Source organism: Peromyscus californicus, unplaced genomic scaffold, assembly GCF_007827085.1.
Source record: "Peromyscus californicus insignis strain IS unplaced genomic scaffold, ASM782708v3 Scaffold_18__1_contigs__length_77618521, whole genome shotgun sequence".
NCBI classification, from domain to species: Eukaryota; Metazoa; Chordata; class Mammalia; order Rodentia; family Cricetidae; genus Peromyscus; species Peromyscus californicus.
This window is the reverse complement of record NW_026294480.1, coordinates 26,308,998-26,335,612: the sequence shown is the minus strand read 5'-3', so window position 1 is coordinate 26,335,612 and position 26,615 is coordinate 26,308,998. Positions and strand designations below refer to the sequence as shown.

Genomic DNA, 26,615 nt, shown 5'->3' with positions numbered 1-26,615 from the left:
AATATAATGGAGAGCTGGCTAGACAAGAGTGAGGCACTACAGTGCTCACTAACAAATATTAAGCACCCTGCCTGTTTCTCTATAGAAAATGAGAAGACTGGACCCAGCGAGCCAACGCTATATGTTCCATTCTGGCTCTAAAGTTCTTTCTTCCCATTTGCCCACTATACAGCAGGGTCTGATGACAGGGTGTCCCACCCACAGCCAAACTGACAACATTTGGTATTTGTGAACACAACAAAGAAACTACAGACTGTATCCCTGCTGCAAGTGATTTCAAATCTAATGGAGGAATGATTCAGTGATGATGAATTCAGCAAGAGGCAGGTGAAGGTTTAAGTATTGTTGATCGTTACCGGCACTCTAAAGAGCCTGGAACACAAAAACCTTAAATTACGGAGACAGTACAAAAATCAATAATATTTAAATGTTTCAAGGGACAGATGCATAACCACCACAGTACAGCACAAGGATTTTTAGGACACTGCAATGTCTGCGTATGACGCTGTATTGGTGGGACATATGGCTTCACAATACACAGGTGGATAGCACCAAGAGCGAGCTGAATGAAAATGCTGTATTTAGGGAGATTGTCATGTGTGACATAGGTTCACTAATTCCAGTAAATGCCCTGCACTCACGGAGGGTGGTGACAGTGGAGAAGGTGATACATGAGAGGCAGGAGTTTCAGGGGCGTTCCTAGTGGTCACAAGATGGCTGCTACAGCTTCAAGCTCCGTATCTTCATTCGAGCCTACAGAAGCATGTGGAGAGAAAACACACCTAATGGGCTGTTTGCCTGATAGGCTCTGATTTTCTTTCCCAGGAAAGAGCTCTTGGCAAATGTACAATGGATGCCCCCTTTTGTCTTTGCATCTATAATTCCATCGTATTCCCCACCAAAGCTAATCCTGTTGCAGGATAAATCCTGCTAGGATTTATCTCAGACTGCCTTTGTGATGGCTGACCAAAGAAGGGGGAAAATGGCTCAAAGGCAGAGAAAAATTACACACGGAGATTTATATGTTCATAGGGATAATATGTATTTCTTTACTAAGTATAGCCAAGTATTCATATGTTTACCAATACAAGTTGTCCTCTGACCTACACACACACACACACACACACACACACACACACACACACCCCAATCAATCAATACATGGAAAACAGAAAGAATCTTACAAATTGCTTATGTCTAAAATTTTCCTCTTGGTATCTTAAGACTACAGTTGTCCACAGGTAGGTGAAACCCCGGAAGCAACACCTCAGACACAGGGAGACTTCCGCATCAAGAGTCAATGGTGGTACGACCCCAAAACAAAGACCAATAGTCAACGGTGGTACAACCCCAACACAAAGAAGAGGAGGATTTGTCAAGGAGGTCAGGCTCCGGGTCTCCCCACTCCTAGCTCTACAACATCGACTTCGGATCAGACACAAGCTGGGAGTGTGAAGGGAGGAAGGAGACAGCCGGAGCAGGAGGTGAACGCGAGAGTCATTAATGAGAGCAAAGATGACGACGCCTGTGTATGAAGATGCCAGAATGGACCCCATCACTTTGTATGCTCACACACACAACACAAGCTGGTGGCCTACGGGCCCCTCCCCTTCTCTTAAAACAGCAGTGGAAACAACGAAGAGGAACCACGAGAATGCTCTGTTCCTTCCACTAGTAGATTCAGTTCTCGCTCTAATCAAGGGTGTCCAACCTTTTGATATTTGACAAGACCTGATGGTCCAAATTCTTAGTTCTCCTGAGGCTGGTGAGATACATCACTCTAAATAATGGGGTAAAAATGGTCCAGGTGACCACTTTTCCAAATGAGGGCCTTGGAAGCTTGGCCCTTATCTCTAAAGGCCAGACTGGCTCCTCCAGCTCTGCGATGTCTGACTAATCTCATCCTATGCCTAGTAAGGAACACCCAGGCTTCGCAGTAAGAGATTGCCAAACTTACAACTTTGGCTAGAGAGACTCAGTAAATCACCAAAGTGACCACTTCCCTGTCCTGTTAAATGAGATGGCGCTCATATCCCAGGCCAGTGTTGGAAGGATTGAAGGAGAGAAATACACTGGGCACTCAGCACAACGCCAAGCACATGGCACTTCCATGTGTGACTGTTGAAGCTCAAATATGATCTTACTTCCCCAGACAGATTGCAGTATTAGAGCACGGACTGTGTCTAATATCTTGTCTGCATCTTTCTTCCTTGGCAGGTCCCTCTCTACCCACCTAACACAATATGTCCAGTGTCAATTAGGAATGAATGAAAGCCATCTCACACTAGTTAGGAGAGCTGCTATCCATAACACAAAAGCAAAACAGAAAATAACAAGTGTTTAAGACAGCTGGGAGAAACTAGAACTCCATACACTGTTGATGAGAATATAAAATAGTGTAGCTGACAGGAAACAAGGTGGTTCCCCCGAAATTAAAAACAGAAATACTGTGTCATCCAGCCATCCCACTGCTAGGCACATACCTGAAAGAACTGAAAGTCGGGACCTAAGCAGAATGTGAGTGCCCTCACTGCAGTGTTATTCACTGTAGCCAAAGGTGAAAACAGTCCCAATGTCTACTTATAGATGGGTTGATTTGAAATATAGATAGGGAAGTATTACTCAGCCTTAAAAGGGAATTCTGATATACACTACCATATAAATAAAACCTCGACAGCATATTATATGAAATAAGCCAGTCACCAAAAGCCAAACAGGCCATTGACATGGCTCAGAGGATAATAGTGCTTGCTTCCAAGCCTGATGAACTGAGATCCACATGTTGGAAAGAGAGGAGGACACTAGTGGATTGAACTCGGAGCTCAACACACGTACTGTGGCATGGCCACGCATACACTAACTAAGTTAAGTGGCCATCTCGGATAGTCAGAATCGTAGACACAGCCAAGAGGTCTGGGGAGAGGGGCCAGGGAGATAGCTCAGTGTGTAAAGCCTTGTACAAGCATAAGAGCTGTTGTTTAAATGCCCAGCACCCATGTAAAAGCCAAGTTCAGCTGGTGCATCTGTCATCGGGAGCTGGGAGTGCAGAGACAGGTGGGTCTCAGGGGCTCACTGCTGGTCTAGTTGAAGCCCTGAGCTCAATGTTCAGCGAGAGACTGTGCTTCAAAAAAAAATGAGGTGGAAAATAAAAGAAGACACCCATCATCCACCTGGCCTCCACATTCAGGGGGTGGAGGGTGATAAGAAGTACATTAAGGGATATCATTTTAGTTTTGCAAGATGAAAGAGTTGGAGCTTGGTTAGTAGAAAACATGTATGTACTAAATATACTAAGGCACACTGAGTCGTATAGTTAAGACTAATTTAGATGATGAACTTTACATGATATATATTTTGTCTAATTTAATTTAGAGAGGAATTAATGCGTGCAATGATGTGTGTTGTTCTATGCACCCATCTTGAAAATATTACACTAAGTGAAAGAAGCCAGAACGAAAACCCACAATTATATGGCTATGCCTGTATGAAAAATCCAGATGAGGCAAATCTACAGAGAAACCCAATAGATTAGTGACCACCAAGGGTCAAAGAGGATAGGGAATAAGTGTAGCTGCTAATGAGTGTGAGGAATATAGTGGGGATGGCGAGTAAAGGTTGATCAAGGGAGCACCAAGCTACACGCAGGAGAAAGATGTGTTACTGCACAGGTAGGGTCTACAACAAATGATGATGTGCAATATACCCAGAAGAAGGGATGTTGGGTGCTTTCCACGAAGAAATGATAAATGCTGGGAGAGATAGCCTTGAACATCAAGCCATGGGTACATGTATTAGACCACTCCTCGTACTTCATACACATGTATACTTCGTATATGTCAATGCTTTAAAGTAAAATATGTGGAAGGAAGAAGAGACTGCCTGGGGTCTGAAATGCTGTAGGAAAAAAAGTTCAAATAGGTCATCTTTGCAACCTTCAGCCTCTGTCCCAGGAGACTTAGAAATCCTCAGGCTCACTGCCTGCCGTGAGGATCCAAAAGTGTGGGGCTTTAGCAGCTAGCCTGAAGACCCATCTCTCCCTGGAGACATAAAGTGTCTAACCACAAATCTCCTTAGAGCTCTAAGAATAGACCTGGTACAGCATTCCCCCTAGAAACACCCTGCAGGGAAATTCAACTCGCTGCTTCCCTGGTAATGATGTAATTACTCACTATTCATTGATAATGTGCAAAAACAACCACAAGATGGTATAAACAAACAGCTGGTGAGAGGGCTTCTTGCAAAATGCTAAAGGCAAACTTTAAAAAAAAAAAAAGAGTTTTAGAATCGGTTTTGAAAACCTGATGCGGTAATCCCAAATGTGCGGCAGAACATATGTGGCCGTTCAGAAGTGACGAAGACACATTCTGTAGGGTGGCATATAGTCAGGACCATTCAGAGAGGAAACCTGAGGCTGAAATGAGCCGGAGAGCGAAGTGCGATTCACTCTCTGGCAGGCATCCCTCCCCAGCCTTGCACTTCTCAGGTTTGAAAACACCTTCTGTCCTAACACATTTCACACAGATCGCAGATTCACTTTGCTCCTCCTGAAAACAGTAAGCCAACAGGAGCCTGGAGCGCTTGTTCAAGGAGCTGCACCCACTCAAAGCCGTGGGGTCTTGGGGCAGTGGACCACCCCAAACCACTTCAAGACCACCCACCGGCTCCATGAAAAGCCTGGTGGGGCTTCTAGAACCGAGGCAAAGAACCACAAACCCGATTATTTGAAAACTACCAAGCCATCTCTGTGGCTGAGACAGAAACATACGAAAACAATGTAGCCCTATAACAAACACTGTTTCGTTTGCTGCCTCCTCCTCTTCTTCGCACAGAGCTGCAGCATTCTTCCGGGTCCCCAGAAGGCTGAAAGGGAGTCTCAGGCGACAGGATCTGTCATCTGAAGCCATCTGCACCCTCTCTGCAGCGTATACAGGTGCCAATTGAGACGGTAGGGTGGGAGCATTTTCTTAGTTCATAGATTGCATAAAATTTACCCTTTGTCTTTTTGAGACAGGGTCTCTGGTAGCTCAGGCTGGCCTCTAACTTACTATGTAGTTGAGGATAGCCTTAGCCTTCTATCCTCCTGCCTCTACCTCCTGAATGCTGGGTTTACAGGGATGCCCCACCATACCCTGTTTATACCATACTAATCTAATTTGATTCTACATATTGTGTTGTTCTAGACATTTTGTATAAGTGACATCATAAATAGGTGTGTTTTGTTTTTATTTTTGTTTTTTTCCTGTCTGATTTCTCCATTTATGTCTTCAGATCTATCTATTCTATTGCATGGTCAAGGCTTCATTTCTTTTTATAGCTGAGTAATATTCTACTATATTTACTTTTGAAAATTTCTCTCTCTCATACACACACACACACACACACACACACAGAGAGAGAGAGAGAGAGAGAGAATTTCATTCATCAGTTGAGATGGAGTTGGGTTGTTTCTACTTTTGGCCTTTGTGCTATGATGATGTATTCTATATATAGGTTTTAGTGTAATGGATGTTCCTGACTCTCTCGGGTGCATGCCTAGAGGTGGAATTACTGAGTCATATGGTGAGCTCTGTTTAGCTTTTTGAGGAACTCCCAGCACAGCTGCCCACTGTACACCTGCAGCTCTTATGCTGGGGAGGTGGCAGAGCCTCTTCTTAGTTCTTTGTTTCATGTTCTTTATTATCCCATTTGAGCCTTGGGTCCATCTTTCAAGGCCTCTCCAGACGTGTCATATTGTCTCCAATTTAACCCCAACCAAAGCTAAGTAACTGGAACCTATATGAAACAAACAGAAAACAAAGCTCTGTGCCAAGCACTGGAGTCCACGATTTATACGCTGAGGTTTTTTTCATTGTTGTTGTTTGTTTTTGCAACTCATGGTGAGACTTGAGGTGGGCATCTCTGTTCCCATTTTATCAATGAGAAACCTAAAAAGCCTGTGCTGGCTTTATTTCACCTGCACCCAGGACCCTAAGATCAGGGGTTCCCAATCTGTGCTGCAGAATTCTGTAGCAACCAGAGCACTGGGAACCAAACAACAGAATCTTAAGATTCAGAAAGCTCTACTCCTCCTTTTAAACTATTTCGACTACTTTGGAGCTCCATGAAGACCCTGCCAGTCTTATTCACACTATCTACCCAGGGTTTAGAACAATACATGTGTGCCATAGAGTAGTTGCTCAATAAGTATTTACAAGTGAATGGGTTTTTTCCCAATACACTGAAGAAATTCTGCCAAACTAAGATGCTCTCAACACCTTCTCTGCTAAGGTGTTGCTTCCCAAAATGACTAAGTAAAAATTGCACTAAGGATATATTAAAATATAGTTCACTAGAAAAAAAATGCTACACATTTGTATGCAAACACACACACACACACACACACACACACACACACACACACACACACACATTCACCAGGCCTTTCTGGATCAGACTCTTGGGTGGGATTTGCAGTCACTGTTACATCTCCCCTGATGATGCTAGCAGCCCTTTCTACAGATTCACTTACTGTGACTCTGTTCAGAAAGTCACCGCCACAGGAATAGATCTGTCTATGGCTACCTTCCGAGGCTGGGGAGATTTCACCCTGAACCACAGCCACATTTCAGCAACCCCACAGCCAGGAATCTTTTTCTAAATTCATTGCCATTGAGCCTGCTGCTGCTGGCTCCCCGATTAGACTGTGAACGTTGCCCATACCAATGTGGTGTCGTTCTTTTTCCAATCTCCAACAAAAGAGTCAGGAGACAGAGAAAGGAGGGCCCTCCTGCACACAGGCTATGATAAGAACCATCACAAAGGCCCACCAAAGGGCTCTAATCAGAACTCAGGCCTGCAATCAGGACCTTTACAAAGGACTTTACAAACTGTACCTTGCTACTTTGAGTCACGAAAACATAAAAAACAATTGCCTGGTACACTGTCCATCATTGAACTGACGTCAATTCCCACAATAAGTCCAGAATCAATGTTCTCTTCAGCTCAAAACAACACATGTCCTCCCCATTTTCCCTTCAGAAATCCTTGCTTCTCTCTGCTTCCCTGAGTGTGCCCACGGTTGCCATGGCATCGCTGCTCGCTGCTCTTTCCCATTAAGCCCGTTCTCGTGGAGAGCCAGCCACTCTCTGTCATTTAGGTTGACAAGAGCTTGCAACGTGACTGATGACTAACCATCCATGTTGGAAGGGGACTTCAGGTCAGTCCTCTACTTTGGGCCTGATTTCTCATTTTTAGCTAACGGGGGTTAGAGGCACGCTAGTCTGGACGTCAGAAGTTCTTCAGGCCAGAGAGAAGAGTCTCACCACTCTTCACAGACTCCCACCCGCACCCCACAAGCACTCCTCCAAGCACTGGAGGATGAACGAATTCCGTGCAGGCAAAAATCAAGTTCCCTGTATCTCTCCACCTATATCAGCAATTCAGCTGAAGCTGAGACTTAGGGAGCCCTCGCGTGTTAGTGTGCCTAAGGATTGCCTAGAACGCTCTTGACCAATCGACTTGGGCTGTGGTTTTCGAAAGGCCACAGATGGTTATGATTCCGGAAGTTCTAACAATTAGTTCCGGGCAGATGACATAAAGCTCCCATGTACGTGCACACAGCATAATATCCTTGACTAACTATTTTCATGCTATTTTTCTTTCTCCTATTGCTCATTTTCCAGCAGATAAGCCATTCTGTGTCTACTGCCATTTGGAAACGAAAGGAGACTAAAAGAGCTAGAGACAGGTAGGCAGGTAGAACTCTACCATTTCAGCTTCCAAATACCAGAGTTCTTCGTAGCTCTACAGTCAGATATAGCTTAAAACTTGCTCTGTGGTGAGTAACGGGAGAGGCAGCAGCAGGAGCAACAACAAGGAAGTCTGCAGGCTGCAGCTCTGTGCTGGGATTGCTTTAGAGCAGACGCGCCTCCAGAAATCCACAGAAGCAGAGGAAAGGCCATGCAACCCAAAGCACCATTGACAGAGATGAGGGGCATCCAAGGAGCAACCTTGATGAACTGCAATGTGGGGCAGTCCTGGCAGGTGCCTTCATGAATACAAGACTAAAAGATACAAATAGGCCTTCGCTCCCAACACAACCATTATCATCATAATCACAATCATCACTAATGACCACCACCACCACAGTCATCACCATAAATCACTACAATCACTAATACCACAATTACCACCACTACCACAATCACTACTATATGCATCACCACAATCAGCTCCACTACCATAATTACTACCACTACCAAAATCTTTAAATAAATCTTTGAAATAAAAAAAAAGTATTATGGTTTGGCTCATTGGCTCTTCCAAAATTCACTAAGAAGCTTAGATCTCAAATTCCAATATTAATGGTATTTGGAGCTGAGGTCTTTGGGAGGTAAATAGGACTAGATGAGTTCCTGAGGGTAGGGCCCTAATAGTCACATTAATGGCTTCTTAGACAGAGACTCATATCAGCAAGTTCTCTCTATCCCACTACATGGTACCCTACAGAGTTCCCTCCAGGCAGAAGGTGCTCACCAAAGGTGGCCCCATGGAACTCTCAGCTCCCAGAACTACAAAAAATAATTTTCTGAGATTTTAAGACAGGGTTTCACTAAATGCCCAGGTTAAATCAGACTCTGCCTTGGTCTTCTTGGTGCTGGAATCTCGGGCATGTTCCACCAAGCCTCCATCTTTTTGCCCTTTTCCTTGTTCAGTAGCGAGAACTGGACTTGGACAAGCGGTGGCTTCACTTCTACCTCCCAAACCTTCTCAATGATCACATTCAGCATTCCTAGACTCAGGATCCCTACAACCTGAAATGTCAGCCCCACAGAAACTAATTTGTGGTAGAATATTATTTTAAGATCTGTTACATCTGTTTATTCTCTGGAACATTTGTTTAATGATGCAAAGATGTGTTGCATTCTTTTATGTTGCATTTGTTTAACTCTGTGTAGCTGTGTTACTGTGCCTAAACACCTGATAGTGTAATAAAGAGCAAGCGGCCAATAGCAAGGCAGGAGAAAGGACAGGAGGGGCTGGCAGGCAGAGAGAATAAATAGGAGAAATCTGGGAGGAAAAGAAGAAAGAGCAAGAGAACAAGGACAGGAGGACTTTAGGGGCCAGTGATCCAGCCACACAACCAGCAACAGAGTAAGAAAGAAAGATATACAGAAATAGAAAAAGGTAAAAGCCCAGAGGCAAAAGGTAGATGAGATCATTTACAGTTAAGAAAAGCTGGCTAGAAACAAGCCAAGCTAAGGCCAGGCATTTATAATAATTAAAAATAAGCCTCTGTGTGTGATTGATTTCAGAGCTGGGTAGTGGGCCCCCCTAAAGAGTAAAAACAAACAACACTAATTCCTATTTTTAAAAGTTTTAAAAAATTGCCAGGTATGGTGGCACATAACTTTAGTCCCAAAACTTGGGAGGCAGAGGCTGCTGGGTCTCTGAGTTTGAGACCCGTGAAGTCTGTAGAACAAGTTCCAGGACAGTTAGACAGCTGAAAAAGACAGAGAAACCAAAAGAGGAGGAGGAGGACGAGGAGAGGGAGAGAGGAGGGGAGAGGAGGGGGGAGGAGGGGAGAGGAGGGGGGAGAGAGAGAGAGTTCTGAGAACTAGTGCATCAAAGTGGATAACTTAATGTAGTATAAGTGAGTTTCAAAGAGTAACACTGGCCTCTTAGAGGCCATGTACCTCTTCCTTCCTGAAGCGAGAGCCCACAGACCAAGATAGAAGCATGCCCATGGGTAAAGTCCCTCTCACATTTGCCAGTCTGTTATTTCTGGGCAGACACTCCCCCCACTAGGTCTAAAAAGCAGCAGGGTCTGTCCTGGTACCAGCCCTGTGCCCTACCACTGTCGTGAATCCCTATGGCAGCCTGCTCCACGGCTCTCTGAGGAGAACAGGGGGCTCTTCTCTCTCACAAACCCAGCAAAGGAGTAGAAGAAGCCACCTGAAAATGACTACCAACAGTTAACACAAATGACTCAAGTCACAACCACTGCCTCAGCCAGCCCCACTTCCCCTTCCCTTGCATCATTTCTGAGAGAGGTGTGTGAGGGCCTCTTGCCTTACCAGCCCAGCTGCTCTGGCTGTGGCACCTACGTGAGAGTGTGACCTCACCACACTGGAGAGGGACTGCCAACTGTAAGGGAGTCCGAAGTCTAAGGAGGCTGGCACCAGTCACGTGGACAGAGAAGAGAGAGACGGCAGAGTTGGAAGAAACTGTGAGGTGAAAAAAGGGGAGCTAATCAGATAGCCACGGATTCTGTTGGAGAGCTAATCAGATAGCCATGGATTCTCTGGTAGGTCATTTCCTGATTCCTACTTCCGGAAGCTTAACAGCCCTTTGCACCCACAATTCTCTCTGAGCATCACCCCACAGTACTTTTCACTTACACTGGCTGTCTCTCTCACACAATTATCCAAGGTCTCCTTGGCACTGGGGCTCATTTTGTACACCTAAGTGTAACTCCATGCTTCCGTGGTATAGTCAGGCACAAAGGTGATGGAAAGGACACTTAATAATGAAAGGACAACTTGATTGTCACACATTATCCTTTATGAGCATGTGTTTCATACAAAACTGTGGGACATTATCTTTGGTATTTTATACACATACAAATATACTGACATGCAAATAATGTCTTTTCTGTCATCCACAAGCTGATACTTAGAATACTTTTTTTTTGAATCAACATGACTACTTTCACAGAAGACAGCAGAACGAAAGAGCTCTGTGTGCATGAATGACCTTTCAAACCACATCCAGTGGTGTGGAGAACAAGAGAATAAAAGTTTCTTAGCCTTGGTAGGCTAATATCCACATCCGAAACACCAAAACCTCCCGTTCTAACCTTATATGGCAGAAGGGACACCGCTGTCCGTGCTGGAGTTAAAGATCTTGAGATGAGATTATCCTGAGTCATCTGTAAGGTCTAAACTGTAATCACAAGCATCCTCCTGAGAAGGAGACAGATCTGACTGGAGACGTAGGAGCCATCTGATGGTAGAAGCAAGAGGCTGGGATGACTCAAGGAAGGAGTCACAGACAAGGAAGCCAGATGGCCTCCCAAAACTAACACAACCAAGAAAGCAGACTCTGCTCCAGAGCTTCCAGAAAAGAAGAGCCCTGACAACTGAGTCTACCCCAGTGCAACTGGTTTCAGAATCCTGGAGGGGAGTCAGAAGTTAGAAGAAAAGCTTGTAGTCATTTATTGTGGTGGTCTAAATGAGAATGGCCCCCATAGGCTCATATGTTTGAAGGCTTGGTCCCCAGTTAGTGGAACTGTTTGGGAAGGATTAGGGGGAGTGGCCTTGTTGGAGGAGGTGTCACGGGGTGGGCTTTGAGGTTTCAAGAGCCCATGCTAGGCCCAGTCTGTGTGTGTGTGTGTGTGTGTGTGTGTGTGTGTGTGTGTGTGAGAGAGAGAGAGAGAGAGAGAGAGAGAGAGAGAGAGAGAGAGAGTATCCAGAGAATAACTCTAGGGAGTCACTGTACGACTATATGACTGCCACCTCATGAGATCCAAGGACAGAAGTCAGGTCTCCGGGCCCTCAGGAAAGCACCTTTGCCAGCCATCGCTAACCCTATTTTTTATTTTTATTTTTATGTGACTCTTTCTTGAGGAGCCTTGACTGTGTACTACAGCCCTTTTCTTAATAAACCTTTACTTAATAACTTCCTTCTTTGCTGACCAATGGTAGTACACACCTTTAACCCCAGCCTCAGGAGACAGAAGCAGGCAGATCTCTGTGAGTTCAAGGCCAGCCTGATCTACAGAGCAGCAAGTTCTAGGACAGCCAGGGCTACACAGAAAAACCTTGCCTCGAAAAACCAAAAAGTAAAACAACTCCCTCTTTACAGAATAGCCCCAACTTTGCTTCATTCTGATTTTTAGTTCCATTTCTGTTTCTCTGACTAAAATACCCTACAAACAGCAACTTAGGGGAGAAAGGATGTATTTTAGCTCGCAATTCCAGGTAATAAATAGTCCATCCTTGTGGTGAAGACACCCCTGCAAGAGCCTGAGACACACATCTCATTCAGTCAAGGGCAGAGCGAAATGAATGTGTCCTTGCTCAGCTTGCTTGTGCTCAACTGGATTTCTCTGCTCTTACACAGTTCAGAACCACCCCCTCCTTCCCCACCCCTGCCTAGGGAACAATGCCACTCACAGTGAGCTGGGCCATCCCACATCTGTTAAAATCCCCACAGACATGGCTATGAGCCAACTCAATGTAGGCAATCCCTCATTGAGACTCGTTTAAACAGACGATTCTAGGCTGTGTGTCAACTTGATGGTTAAAGCTAAGGATCAAGGCTGGAGAGATGGCTCAGCGGTTAAGAGCACTGGCTGCTCTTCCAGAGGTCCTGAGTTCAATTCCCAGTAACCACATGGTGGCTCACAACCATCTGTAATGAGATCTGGTGCCCTCTTCTCGCCTGCAGGCAGAACACTGTATACATAATAAATAAATCTTTAAAAATAAATAAATAAAGCTAAGGATCTCACAGGCTCATTCTGGAATTCTTTTCTGAAGCATAAGCCAAGATCCTAGAATTACCTGAGTGGAGGTCTTTGAACATGCCTCCTTACGCTGTACAATTGACAACAGTTAGCTTCATCTCCCATTACCACTGACATTTTTCTTTGGGGTCTGGGACCTGATGAAGTGTTATTGACTGGTGTCTTAGGGTTTCTACTGCTGTGAAGAGACACCAGGACCACAGCAACTCTTATAAAGGAAAACATTTAATTGAGGTGGCAGCTTACAGTTTCAGAGGTTGAGTTCATTATTATCATGGCTAGGAGCACAGCGGCATGGCAGGAAGACATGGTGCTGGCTGCATCTTGATCAGAAGGCAACAGGAAGTGGACTCACACTGGACAGTATCTTAAGCATCTATGAGACACCAAAGCCCGCCCCCCACAGTAACACACTTCCTCTAACAAGGCCACACCTACTCCATCAAAGCCACACCTACCAGTGCCACTCCCTATGAGCTTATGGGGGCCAATTACATTCAAATCACCACAAATGGTGAAACTGGACTTCTGGGTCAAAGCCAAATAAGGTAAAGGAATGAAGAAGCTAGTTGATATTTTGAATCTTGGCCTGTAAGGTCAGCTAAGGCTCAGAGGGCAACCAGTCTCTCCAGAATGATGCTACAACTCTAGTAAATGACCGATTTCCCCAATCAAAGAAGCTATAGATGCCCTAGATTTGGGACTATAACCACTATGCATCCTCTAATGAGAGAAATGAATGTTTCCCAGTGTGTCAAAGGGAAGCCACTGGTCAGCAAGACCCTGAGTCTTCCCAGAAAGTAACACAATGGATAGAAGAAAAACGGGAAAAGAGTCTCCAAGTTAAGTCCCTAAAAGCAACTCCCAAGGAACCTCAACTGACCTTGATAGTTGAAAAAACAAAGGTTAATTTTGTCCACCTCTATGGTCTTAAATGCCCAGCAGGAAAGTACAACCAGCACATACTGTAGTGTGTGGTAATACAAAGAGTTAGATTCCACCTACAAATAGACTCTGAGAACTTGCCTTATTTAGGTGTGGTAAACACCACGACCACAAGCAACCTGGGAAGGAAAGGATTTATTTGGCTTATTCATCCTGGGTCCCAGCCCATCACTGAAGGAAGTCAGAGCAGGAACTTGAGGCAGGAACTTAAGCAGAAGCCGTGGAGGAACACTGCTTGCTGGCTTGACCCAAGTGATTTGCTTAACCTGCTTTCTTATTTTGTTGTTACTGTTGTTTTTCGAGACAGAATTTCACTGTGTAGCCTTGGCTTTTCCCAGCACTTGTGCTGTAGCCCAGGCTGGCCCCGAATTTACAGTGATCTGCCTCCCTCTGGCTCCTGAGTGCTGAGATTAAAGGCGTGAGCCACCAGCGCCTGGCTGACCCAGGTCCGCCTATCAGGTACCGCACCACCCACAACGGGCTTCCTCCCCTGCTCCCCACCCCACCCCCCACAGCAATCACTAATCAAGAAAATTCCCGACAGACTTACCTATAGGCAATCTGAAGGAGGCATGTTCTCAGCTGAGCTTCCTCTTCCCAGGTAATCTAGCTGATGTCCCGTTGACACATGCCGAGCCAGGACAGCACTCTACCAGCTATTATAAAGTCTGTGCAAAACGACGCCCGAAACGGTCTTCCCAGAAAACAAAAGAGCTGACTGATTCTAGCATCCTCCATAATTTATAATCATTATTCTTACTTTAGGTCAAAGATTCTGAACGCTTTTACCTGCCGAGACCCAAACACCATTTGTGGAATCAGTTTCCTTACCAAGTCTACTTTTTGTAGGCCCCCCCTGGTAACCACAATTCGGCTCCTGATATTGGGCGCCTACGTTTTCAACCTTCTTGTAAACCCTGTATCTTCTAGGCCTCAACAGCCCCATACTAAACGATGGGCCTACTAACCTTCTCCCCTTCCCAACCTCAGGGCTTTGCAGCACCTCCAACTCCCCTCAGTGGGCCAGCGCAGGGGCCCAACGTCAGCTGTGAATGTTTATGGAAAATGGATCTTTGGTCCTCTTCAGCCCTAAAGATTAAGAGCCAGACGTCCCTAGAGGTTGGGGAAGGAATGAGCTTGGCTAGATGCGCAGAGGGAAAAAAAAAGAGGCAAGGTACACCGTGGCTGGAGGCTGACGCAACGCAGGCCTGCGGTGCAGTAAGACACCACGTGACCGCTCAAACAGCAACGACACAGGGGCATCCCAAACCAGCTGGGACCAGCATGGCCGTGACAACCATTAACTGTCCTTTGCTTCATTGTACTGGCTTCTCTACATCACGAATCTAACAAAACCCCTGCTCATCCAGAAAACCCTAGGTAAGGATGCAAAAGAGGCGCAGACCCCAATCTGGAAAAAAATCCCAGCCCGTTCCCGGCATTCCCCACTTTTTCCTACCTTCATCATGAATGATCCTCCCCTCGATTAAAATGAGTTCATAAGGTGAGCGATCCAAGATCCCAAACCACGTCTTGAGAGTTCATGCCCACCTCTTGCATTTAGTGAACGCTACCATTATTTTCTTAATAACGTCCACATTTTCCTTTGCGTAGTAAGCTGCTTCTTTACTTAACATTGTCCCTCTTTCGGCAGGGAGGTAAGACGGGATCTAACTCTGTAGCTCAGACTGGCTTAAAACTCACTGTGTAGCCTAGGCTGACCTCAAACTTGCGGCAGTCCTCCTGCCTCAGCTTCCCACGTGCTGGGACTTCAGAGGTGAGCCACTGCACCCGACAGAACCCCAACTCTGCTGCAACAACAACAACAACGACGACGATAGCTGGTAGAGCAGCGGTGCTGTAAGAATTTCCAGAAGCTGGCAGTGTGGTTCAGTGGTTTGACCCCCGCCGCAGCCTGATAAAAAAAGGAATTTTACTCAAACTAGGTTTCTTTTAGCTGGCATATTGGATGTCTTACATTTTCTTGTTTTTAAAGTAGTGACAAAATAAGTAGCAATTTCTTTAAAGTGAAAGAAGCATGTCTATGTGCTCTGCTATTCCTGTGATGCTGTCTTCATCCTTTCGTAACAAGATGACGTCACTCCAACTGCCAGCCAGGCCCCCAGCAGAGGGGAGGGTGGAGCCAACAGCACGCCCCAGAGAGCCGCACCTTCACTCACACTACGGTCAGCCTGATCATAGCACCACATCTGCTTCTCAGGGAAGCTGCTGGAAGTCTTCACTGCAAGACGCCCAATGAGAGATTTAAAGGAAAAACGTTAAACAAGAGAGAGGTTGGGTGTGCTGGTACACACTTGTAAACCCGGGGCTCGAAGAACGGAAGCGGAAGGATCCTGAGTTCAAGAACAGCCTGGGCTATACAATGAGGCCCTGACTCAAAGATAAAACTAACAATAAAGAAGCAGGGGAGCAAATATTATGGACAGCAAGTGGTCTGTGCTCCAGGAAAGAGTGTATAGTCATCGGAGTTCAAATCAGGGCAGCATCAGGCAGCCAAGCACAGTAATGAATCCTGCTGATAAAGCCACACCTTCACCTGCTCTCCTGCCATTGGCTGGAGACTTATCGTTGTATTATTATTAGCTTGATTGATTGATTGATTGATTGGTGGTAGTGGTGGTGGTGGGTAGCAGTAAAGCCTGCAATATGCAAAAAAGGGACAAGCTGGACATGGTGGTCACACCTGTAATTTCAGCACGAGAGAGACTGAGGCTGGAGGATTTCTGTGAGTGTGAGGTCAGCCTGAGCTACATAGTAAGTTCCAGGACAGCTGTGAGACCCTGCCTCAAATAATGAAAAGGGAAGAAGGGAAAGGAAGAGGAAGGGAGGGAGGGAAGAGGAAGGCGTTCTTCCCCCTCTGCTCCCTCTGAGCCTCTTGTGGGATCATTAGCGCTCAGGGGACGTGGAAGCAGCGCACTGCTCCGAGGGGAAGCAAAACCATTCTTTACGACAGGCATGGTAATTCTGGGGAATTCCCGGGACTGACTGCTGGGTTTCTCTCTCCTGTGAGTTATGCTGAAAACCCCAGCCCTTGGTGAAGGAGATGGAGTCTGCTCGTGGCTGCGTTCTCTGTGTGGTGTATTTCAGAGCCTCTCATCTGCAGGCTTCTCAGAGGCTGAGAAACCATCTTGAACGGCAGCGCCCGCAATTACCAATGCTGTCTAGGCCCAGAGTGAAGGCTGGTTGCCATGGCACTGCTTTTAATTGTTCCTGTGCTGGCACATCTCGCCACGCTGGCTGACTGTCACATGCTGCTCCCATGCACGGGGACCACATTTATCTCCTCCTGCTAGTTGCTGGCTGATGCTTCAGCTCTACCCCAGAAATAGGGCTCTGTCACCCAAGGAGCGAGTGCATGTGGGTGTCGAGTCCCCGCCTCGCTCATCTATAAGGTATAAGAGTTGGAAACACCTGGAAACAAGAGACCTGGATCCTTCTCCGAGATCTCCACTGCAAGCCTTTGGGGGAAGGCTTTAATCTTCCCGTGCCTTGGACTCCTCCGTGGCGTGTCTCCACGGTCCCTTCCTGATGTAACACTCTGATCCCTTTCCCAGCAGCACCGGCTCAGCTGAGCGCCAACATCAAAGTGCAAGTGAAGCAATTCCTGTAAGCCCTTGCACAGCCCTCCCAGGCTGATGCTTTCTGAAACTCCCCTCTAGTGCCTCAGGGCTGTAAGGGATTTGTTTTGTGTTAATTCCCTGGCAAGATGCCACTTGCCAAGCCAGCCCCTCTGATGTGCTAAAGGGACTGTGTTCTGCTTGGCTTGGGTCATTATTTGCTTTGAAAATGCTTTTCTTCCCATAGTCCCTGGTTAGCGCTTTAGCCTCAAAGTTAGCTCTCTACCTGAAGAGTGCAAGTTCTAAATTTAGAGAACCGGCCTAGGTGGGAAGTGGGCCGGCGGACCTGATTTCCAGGGTAGCATCTCATGGGAGCGAGAGCTGGGGGAAGATGGCGCTGATACCTGTCTAGCTGGCCAGAGTACAAATGAGGTCATCTTTCCTTTTCTGCTGGCTTCACCCAGACCCCTAGTACTCACGTTCTGACTGCAGGAACTGAGCCCCCACCTTCAAATTTCCCTTCCCACCCTACATTGGTTATTTCTGGAAATCCCCAGTTGGGGTTCCATGTATAGCTACAAAAAAAGAAAAAAGAAGAAGAAGAAGAAAGGAAAAGGTCTGGAAACTCAGGGGTGTCTTGGTACAAACAGATACCCTAATCTCAGGGGGAAAACATCTCCAACGTCGGCAATAACAGTATCTTTGCTGTTATTGTTATTGCTGTTTGGATTGTTTGATTGCTTGTTTGTTTCAGACAGGACCTAACTTACTTCAGGTTGGCTTTACATTCACTAGGTAGCCAAAGATGACCTTGAACTCCTGTTCCACTCACCAGAACCTCTTGAGGATTGCAGACGTGTAGCACCATGCCCTGCTGCATGATGTTCTGAAAAAGGAAGGCAGGGCTTTGTGCATGCTAGGCAAGCACTCTTCCAACTTAGTCACATCCCTAGTCTGTACTTGTTGGTTTTTTTTGAGACAAGGTCTTATGTAGACCAGGCTAGCCTCAAACTCCTGCTCCTCCTGCCTCTGCTTCCTGAGGGCGAAGATTGTAGGCTTGTGGCCACCAGGCTGCTCATCCTGATAACTATGGGTTACACATATAAGTTTGCCTAATAAGGAGTGAACTCTGGGCAGACTTCAGAGAAGGCAAAACACTGGCTGGCTCTTGAGGACTGGATGCTGGGACAAAGGGTGAGGGTCTGAAGGAACGAGGTAATGAGGCAAACATCTAGTACCTTGCTCTTGGGTAACAGATGTGCAAACCAAGCTCCAATTTGACCACTTGTTCATTATGTTTAATGTCCAGAGCTTATTATTATAGCAAATAATAATAATATTATAGCTTCGAACTCATGGAGATCTGCCTGACTCTGCCTCCCAAGTGCTGGGATTAAAAGCACGCGCCCCCACCGCCCGGCTGACCTCTCCATGTGTCCTTTCAATGTCATGCCTGAGCATTGTGTGGCAAGCCCACCCAAACATATTTCTCCTGGAGAATGTACTTCTGTTTAATTTATTAATTATTATTACTAGAGTCCAGATCTGTGAAGCTAGATGTTGGTTACATATGCAAATGATTTCCATTCAATATAAAAGATAATTCCAAAGATCACAGCTGATTGCCCTCCAAGATGGTCACCAGACTTCTGACCTGGCTTTATTTCAGAATGTTATAAGACAGGCACACAAAAGGGGTGGCTTAGCAATTTGGGGTTCCACTTGGCATGGACTGTGCACACCCCTCCTTGAATAAGCTGTCCTGACTATTTTAATATGTCACATTATTGGCTTTTTAAAAAGTTTTCTTAAAGTGCATAGCTTCTATATCATGGTACATCTCCCAAAAAAAAAAAAAAACTGGGAAGGGGAGGGCAGAGAGAAACCTAGAAAGCTCAGTACTTAAGACTTAGGTTCCAGGGCTGGAGAGATGGCTCAGAGGTTAAGAGCACTGGCTGTTCTTCCAGAGGTCCTGAGTTCAATTCCCAGCAACCATATGGTGGCTCACAACCATCCGTAATGAGATCTGGTGCCCTCTTCTGGCCTGCAGCATACATGCAGGCAGAACACTATATAATAAATAAATCTTTAAAAAAAAAAAAAAAAAAAAAAGCGTTAGGTTCCAGCACACACACTGGGCAGCTCAAAACCACCTGTAACTCCAGCTCTAGAGGATCCAGTGCCCTCTTCTGAACTCCCCAGGCAACTGCACACATACACACACACACACACACACACACACACACACACACACAAATAAATAAATAAATAAATAAACAAAATGGGGCCAGCTGTGGCCAGCTGTGTAAGGCACTGGCCCCCAAGCCTGAGGCCCTACTGAGTTCAGTCTCTAGAACCAACATGACAGAAGAACTGACGTTACATGCACACCATGGTACGAAAGTGCGTGTGTGTGTGTGTGTGTGTGTGTGTGTGTGTGTGTAAGTTATATATATAAATTAACAAATAAAAGCTTGACTTTAGTACAACAGTATTGACTACTAACCTCCGTTAATTCAGGCTTCTCCGTTCCCCAGGACACATGCCAACGCCCCACACCATGTCCTTTATAGTCCCCAGGACACATGCCAACGCCCCACACCATGTCCCCACACCTGTCCTTTATAGTCCCCAGGACACATGCCAACGCCCCACACCATGTCCTTTATAGTCCCCAGGACACATGCCAACGCCCCACACCATGTCCTTTATAGTCCCCAGGACACATGCCAACGCCCCACACCATGTCCTTTATAGTCCCCAGGACACATGCCAACGCCCCACACCATGTCCTTTATAGTCCCCCTTTCTTCCTCAGCTTCCCTGATTCTTCTCGGCTGTGACGCTCTTAGACAGCGGTGGGTACTTTGTACAATACCCTTTAAGTTGCTCCGATGTTTTTCTTGTGGTTAGAATGAAGTTACAGATTTGGGGAAAGACAGCAACAGAGGTTTCCTTCCTCCCTCTCTCTCCCTTTCTAACCTTATCTTTAACAAAGGTAACTTAAGACCTGGGCTGAGAATTGCCTTGTGACACTCATGGGGGGGGGGGGGGATGCTGGAACTTGAGGAGGGGAGAAGCGCATGTGTTGTTCCAAAGAGAAGCGAGCCTGGGACTGTGACTTCAAAGGAGATGCTAATAGAGCAGGAGAGGGAGATGGTGTCCTGCAGAGTCAGGTGAGACACAGACACAGTGTCCTGCAAAGTCTTAATGAGCTAAGAGTCAGCTGACACTTCAACTCTTCCCCACTAGCAGTTTAAGACGCTCTGTTGTGGGCTGTTCTTCCTCCTCGGTGGGTGAAGGTATGGCCATGCGTGATTATATTTGGATTTATTCCAAGACTGACAGGGAGCAGAGAGAGAATTTTAGCTGGAGGCTAGTATTCCCAGCTGAAGGAAACAGCATATCGAGGGATATGGACCGGGTGTGGTAGCTGAGGCTCAGGAGGCTGAGGCAGGAGGATTCCTTGAGCCCAGAAGTTTGAGGTTCGCCTGGGAAATATAATGAGACTCTATCTCTAAAAAGAAAGAGAGACACAGGAAGAGGTAGAGGGGAAAGGAACAGATGGAGGGAAGGAAAGGAAGAATAAGAAAGGCAGGCAACAGGCCAGGCTCGGCTGATGCCCTTAATCCCGGCACTCACGAGCTAAAACAGAACTGCCTCAGATTCAAGGCCAACCCCAGGCTATGTAACAAAACCCCAGTATCGAGAGAGAGAGAGAGAGAGAGAGAGAGAGAGAGAGAGAGAGAGAGAGAGAGAGAGAGAGAGAGAAAGGCCAGGCATGGAGGCACTTGACTTTAATCCCAGCACTCAGGAGGCAGAGGCAGGCAGATCTCTGTGAGTTCAAGGCCAACCTGGTCTACAGAGAGAGATCCAGGACAGCCAGGGCTACACAGAGAAACCCTGTCACAAAAAAAAAAAAAAAAAAAAAAGGGACTGGAGAGATGGTTCAGAGGTTAAGAGCACTGACTGTTCTTCCAGAGGTCCTGAGTTCAATTCCCAGCAACCACATGGTGACTCACAACCATCTATAATGAGATCTGGTCCCCTCTTCTGGCATGCAGGCATACATGTAGACAGAACACTATATACATAATAATAAATAAATATTAAAAAGAAAGGAAGGAAGGAAGGAAGGAAAGCAAAGGGGGAGATGGATTAAGGGGAGGAAGGAGGGAGAGAGGAAGCATTTGTTAAATTTGAGTAGTTGGATTACTTGGAGAACAGCGTAAACAATAGCAAGAACTGGGGTTACAAATGACGGGGGCTGGAGAAGGAAGGGCTTCCCACGGAACTTAGTTGGACATTACATGCTGTCACAGGACTTAGCTCTCACAAAAGACACAGAACCAGCAGTTGACATTAATCTGAGCCTTTGTCCAAAACCCAACCGTATCCCAGGGTCTGGAAAGACTGAGTCACAGCCTCCAAGAAGCCAACCCGACAGTGAGTACGTGGGACGATGCACTGCTTTATCAGCAAAATCAAAATTCCTTATCACTCGTTCAAAAGTGCAGCTGCCTAGACCCCCCCGAGGCGGCGGCAGCAGCGGCAGGGACCTATAATCCCATCAGGCCGAGGCACAAGGATCCCGCCAGGGCAATATACAAGACCCTGTTTCAAAATAAAAAAAGGTTTTTTAAACATGTACAGGGAGCATGGGGCTGTATGGTAGCACAGCACTTGCCTTGTCAAGGAAGAAGAGAGAAGGAAACAAATGTGTGTGCCGAGGAACCGCATCTTGTATGGACGAATGTGCCAAGGAACCGCATCTTGTATGGACGAATGTGCCGAGGAACCGCATCCTGTATGGACGAATGTGCCGAGGAACCGCATCTTGCTGCCACTGTGTACATATAGTGTAATGTATTTCTTTGTGCTATTAAAAGGCGAGGCTGTGTGGCCAGACTTTTTCCCTTAGATAAGTGGTTCTCAACCTATGGGTCATGACCCTTTGGGGGTTAAAAGACCCTTTCACCGGGTTGCCTAAGACCATCAGAAAACACAGACATTTACATTATGATTAATAACAGCAGCAAAATGACAGATACGAAGTAGCCACAAAAATAATCTTATGGTGGGGGTCTCCACACCACGAGGAACTGTGTTAAAGGACACAGCATTAGGAAGGTGGAAAGCCAGTGCCTTAGATCTTCTTCTTCCTCCTCCTCTATGGTTGCTTTGCTACCTCCTGCTATTAAATATTGACCCTGTCTCCACCCCTTTGCCCACCTAGTGCTCTATTTGCCCCCTATGAGTGAGTGAGTGAGTGTGTGTGTGTGTGTGTGTGTGTGTGTGTGTGTGTGTGTGTGTGGTGGGGATGTGAGCATACATGAAGAACAAAGGTTAACATTGGGATGACCGCCTTAATCATGACACCACCTTATTTGGGAGGGGGGTTGTTTTTGTTTTGGGGGGAGAGAGTGGTATTGTTTGTTTGTTGGATTAATTGACTATTGTGGTTGTTTTAGACATTGTCTCAGAATGTAGCCCTGGCTGGCCTGGAACTTTCTACATAGACCAGGCTGGCTTCAAACTCACAGACATCCACCTGCCTCTGCCTCTCCAGTGCTGGGATTAAAGGAGTGGGCCGTGACACTAGACATCACCTTATATTTTGAGATGGCACTCTGTCATAGTTTGTTCTTCAGTTGCTATGACAAAACATTCTGACCAAAGCAGCTTGGAGAGGAAAGGAAGATTTGACTTGCCCTTCCGGGTCACCGTCCATCGTTGAGGGAACAAGGCAGGAACCCAGGGAAGGAACTGAAGCAGAGACCACAGAGGAGGTTGCTTCCTGGCTCACTGAGCTCGCTTCCTCACACGCCCAAGACCACCTGCCCAGGGATGGCACCACCCTCAGTGAGCTACCCACCCCCTTCAATCAACAATCAAGAAAATACCCCACAGACATGTCCACAGGCCAATCTGATGGAGGCAATCCCCCAGATGAGACTCCCTCACATCACTCTGCTGGGGCAGCTGTTAAACTCAGCAAATACAAAACAAAACCACTTTTCCTTTTTTTTGAGTCAGGGTCTCTGACATAGGCTGTCCTCGAACTCGGTAGTTAGGTGAGGATAGCACTGAACTTCTGATCTTCCTGCCTCTGGAATATTGGAATTACAGGTAGGAGCCACCATGCCCAGTCATATGCAGCACTAGAGTCTGAACTCAGAGCTTTGTGAATGCTAGGCAGGTACTCTAACCAACTGAGCTACATCCCCATATTCAAGAACAAAACTCTACCTTCTTCTCCCCCAACACAATCTGCTCCTGCTTTTGTGAGCCCCCATTCACTTATCGGAAGAACCAGGCATCGCATCCCCCAAACCAGAAAACTTAAGATTCATGGGTAAAGAACTTCCTGGCTTCCCACGTCTAATCTGCTGTCAGAACTTAATCCGTCTTAAAATGTATTTTCTCTTCCTCTGCCTTTCACCTCTCATACTTCACATCTCCATCACCTCTCCCCTCTGCCTTTCCATCTTTCAATGACTGCTCTTCCTTCGCAGGACCTGCCATTTTCTGGAGTTATTTACTAGGGTCACTTCTCCGACGAACAGCAAGAATTAAGTGCCTGAGGGTACTAGCTGGTCCTTGCCCATGCATGAAAAATAGTTTATCACTCACCCCAAGAAGAGATAATTATTCTGATCGCTTTCTGCCACAAGAAAAGTCTTGTTTTAGAATTTAGTATATTTTGTCCCATATGAAATTCAGAGTATTTGATGTTAGGTAAGACGAAGCCTTCTTCCTTCCCTCTGCTTGGTCTGCTCCAGAGAGTGAGTGTGGCTGCTCCCTCCTGCTCCCCTGCTGGCCTGTCTCCACCAGGCCCCACTTTCTGTGATTCCTGACCAGTCTAGGCATCTGATTAAAATGATTTAATTAAATCTGATTAAATGATTTAAAATACCAAGTCTCTCTTGGCTACTTGGATATGCTGACCAGGAACTTCCCTGACTGCTATTCATCCCATGATGATGGGTGTGGCTTCTGGTTCTTCTGGCCACTAACCCCCTTGCTCCCCCTAGAGTGGGAGGGCCATCTCCATCACTCTTTCTACTGGACCTCATCAAACCCACAGGGCCTGGGCAAGATCTCCCTATGTATCAAGTCCCCTTTCACACTTGGTCTCAGGAAAGAAGCACCTTAGGTGCAGGTATGATTTCAATAAGATATAGTCATATGTCACTTAACGACAGCGTTCTAGAAAAGGGCACCGGCAGACAACTTTGTCACTGTTTGAATATCAAAACACACATACACAAGCCAGGATGACAACACGATCATTAGGTAATATAATCTTCTAAATAGTGTGTGTGTGTGTGTGTGTGTGTGTGTGTGTGTGTGTGTGTCCTTCTACCATCCCAGTTCCTCGGATCAAACTCAGGTCGTCATGTTTATCAGGCAAGCTCCTTTACCAGCTAAGCCGTCTGGCCATCCCTAGGTTACATAATCTTAAGGGACCACCATTAGAATATGTGGCCCATGATTACCTGAAACATTACGCAGCATATGAAGCATAATGCATGCATCATAAAGTTCACCTTTTAAAATGTACACATCAGGGCACTGGAGAGAGAGCTCGCTGATTAAAGGCCTCTTCCTGAGGACCCAGGTTCAATTCCCAGCACTCACACGGCAGCTCACAGCCATCTGTAACTCCAATCCTAGAGGATCTGACACCCTCTTCTGGCCTCTGCACACACATGGTACACAGGCATACATTCAGATAAATACTCATACACATAAGATAAAAATAAATAAAATCTCCCCCAAAATTTTAAATGTATTGTCAGTGGGCTTTAGCACATTCATACACACTTGTACAAGCATCCCCTCTCTGAATATTTTTTATCCTCAAAAGAACCCCTGAATCTGTTAGTAACTCCTCACTCACTCTCCACCTCCCCGCCCCCCAGAAACCACTAATCCACTTCCACTCCGTGATGGTTTATCCCGGAAATTTAATACAAATGGAGCGTGACAATATATAACAGGCTGAGTTTGCCTCTTTCTGTCTCCCATCTCCCCTCAGAGACAGGACCTCCATCTAGTACTGAGCTGGTGAGGGAGTTTTGCACCTGGCTTCTTTCATTTCATCTAATGTTTTCCAGGTTTCCTCACACTAGAGCACGAAGCAGTACTTCAATCCTTTCTATGGCTGTTTGGATACGTTGCGTTTTGTTTACCCATCATCTGATGGACAGAACTGATTGCCTCCATCTGTCGGCTCTTCTGTATAATGCTGTCAGGAACATTCACGTGTGGGTCTTTGTTTGGACATACGTTTTAAGTTTTGCTAAGTATATACCTAGGACTCATACGGTGGTGACTCTGTGTTAAGCTTTTTGAGGAATTGCCGATCTGTGTTCGAAAGTGCCTGCATCATTTACATATACATTTCTTTCAACAATATAGGAAGATTTTATTTTTCCCCATCCTGGCCACCTTTCACCATTGACTATCATTTATATTTTTTAATTCCTTCAGGGCATGGACTGGCACCCTATTATGGTTACATTTCCCTGATCAGTGATGATGTTGAATAATTTTTCAGGTACTTACTAGCTGGTCGTGGTGATTCTCTAGAGAAATTGTATTCAATTCTTTGCTTTAGCTTGCTTTTGAGACAAAGTCTTCTCATGTAACCCGGCTACTGGCTTCACCTACCCAAGTGCTGAGGATTTCAGGGATGTGCCACCAAGGTCAGGCAGCCAGTGGGAGTGTGCCAAAAGCTGAGGCTATTGATTCCAGGTCTGTGCTAATCGCTGAGCCTAGTTTACACAGAGCCCGGTTAAACTCTGCTTTTCACCTGGTGGCTGTTAGACCCACCCCAGCCACTCTAGGGATCTCCTGGTAACTCAGAACCAGTGTTTCCTACTTCCTGAAAGGTATCTATCGCTCCCTTTGCCATGCTCCAACACACAGCTACCAGAGTGAATGGCCCCGTATTTCAGAAAGGCAAGAAGGTTTCAGAAGACACCAGTGTGCACCATTTCGTGTCCTTCCAATCACAGCCCTGTGAACTGAAGAAGCTGGGACTACCATGGTGCCTCAGATCAGGCCTCTCTTCACCAAACCTGAATCTTTGGCTGGCTTTCATTAGCCATACTGTGGTGGGTTTGACTGCTTATTTTCTATGGCCAGTATGGACATGGATATGCTGGCAGAAAGAACTCCTGTTCATGTGACCACAACTTCTCTACATTTTGGTCTCAAGACCCTTTGCTGCACTCAAAGATCATTGTCAATGGGCTTGTGTGTGTGTGTGTGTGTGTGAAGTAAACTTGCTGATACCATACTAAAAATTAACATTGAGCCGGGCAGTGGTGGCACATGCCTTTGATCCCAGCACTCAGGAGGCAAAGCCAGGCGGATCTCTGTGAGTTCAAGGACAGCCTGGTCTACAGAGCAAGATCCAGGACAGGCACCAAAACTACACAGAGAAACCCTGTCTTGAAACAAAAAAAAAAAACCAAAAACAAAAATTAACATTGAATAACTTTATAAATATTTCTTAATCCCTTTTTTAAAAAAAATCAAAAGATCTGTGACCTCTTACATGTTAACACAAATGA

At 46.1% G+C, this 26,615-nt stretch overlaps 1 protein-coding gene across 5 annotated transcripts in view; it reads right to left on the bottom strand.

Annotated features, from left to right (window-relative positions):
- The window catches only part of Sub1 (SUB1 regulator of transcription), a 122,827-nt gene that overhangs the window by 39,853 nt on the left and 56,359 nt on the right, over positions 1-26,615 (bottom strand). The window contains exon 1 of one of the 5 annotated variants that reach the window (XM_052743108.1): positions 14,913-15,517. The exons of 3 other annotated variants lie outside the window; for them this stretch is intronic. The gene's annotated coding sequence lies outside the window, so the exon portion shown is untranslated. Of the gene's footprint in view, positions 1-10,837; positions 10,854-14,912; positions 15,518-26,615 lie in introns of those variants that run through there. One more of the 5 variants, XM_052743111.1, reaches the window with a different exon arrangement.